The sequence below is a fragment of the Triticum aestivum genome, chromosome 5D, assembly GCF_018294505.1.
Source record: "Triticum aestivum cultivar Chinese Spring chromosome 5D, IWGSC CS RefSeq v2.1, whole genome shotgun sequence".
Taxonomy (NCBI): Eukaryota; Viridiplantae; Streptophyta; class Magnoliopsida; order Poales; family Poaceae; genus Triticum; species Triticum aestivum.
In genome coordinates this window covers 66,099,945-66,100,914 of record NC_057808.1, presented here as the reverse complement: position 1 = coordinate 66,100,914, position 970 = coordinate 66,099,945, and positions in this window count along the sequence as shown.

The following is a 970-nucleotide window of genomic DNA, read 5'->3' as shown; positions in this document are numbered from 1 at the left end:
GACACCTCCCGAAAAGGTGTTCTTTGGCCTTGCAGAGGCCGATGGGGTCATATATTTGTGAATTATTAGTTAGGTTATTTATTTTTCGATTTTGTTATGAAAACATCATATATAATTGTGTTGATCAGGTAGATTTAAATGTGCAGTTGTTTCATCGCTGCGAGGTTTGGTGGTCGACGACCTCGCCGTGCGTTTGACGAGCTCTGCCCCTTCGTTCGTGGGTGAGCACAAATGACATGTCCTCCTCCCCCGTTAATTATTTGCTCTGTTCCGGTGTTCGTGCCGATGAAACTTGATAGCTAGCTATATATGTGTCTTGAATCATCAGTATGCGTAACCAATATGTGTCTCCCGTTCGAAAGCGTCATAGTTATAAATATGCATGCATTTGCATATTTATAACCTTGATTCTTTTGAATTGTCCAACGCTATCCATGGACAGCCCGAGTATGTTTAGATTGGGTTCGTTTTCCCATATGCTTTGCTCCGGATCCGACGCATAAGTTTCGTCAGTGCCTCCCCTGTTGTTCTCCGGGTACACATCCTCTCTGTTTATTACAGAGACGTGTATCAGGAGAACAGCGGGGAGGTGCTGCCGAAATTTTGCGTAGGATCCGGAGCATAGCATGGGAAAATGAACCCAATCTAAACATACTCGGGTGGGATTAGGACCTATCATTACCTATTAGAGTGTAGGTTGCATGGACGTAATAAAATTGACAACTAGATCAACTGATGAATATATACATGGTGAATTATATATATATATATATATATATTTGTTGTGTGTCTAGTAGCTCTGAAAGTCAAGATGAGTGATCGTGCGTGGATGTACACCGGTCACACTGGTCAGAACAAATGGAGCACTGAATGGTTCACAAAAACCAAGGGGTTTGTGCGAGCCGCATTTGCAAATGGCCAGAGGAAAACCTGGTGCCCCTGTTTACGGTGCGGCAATTGGGAAAAGAGG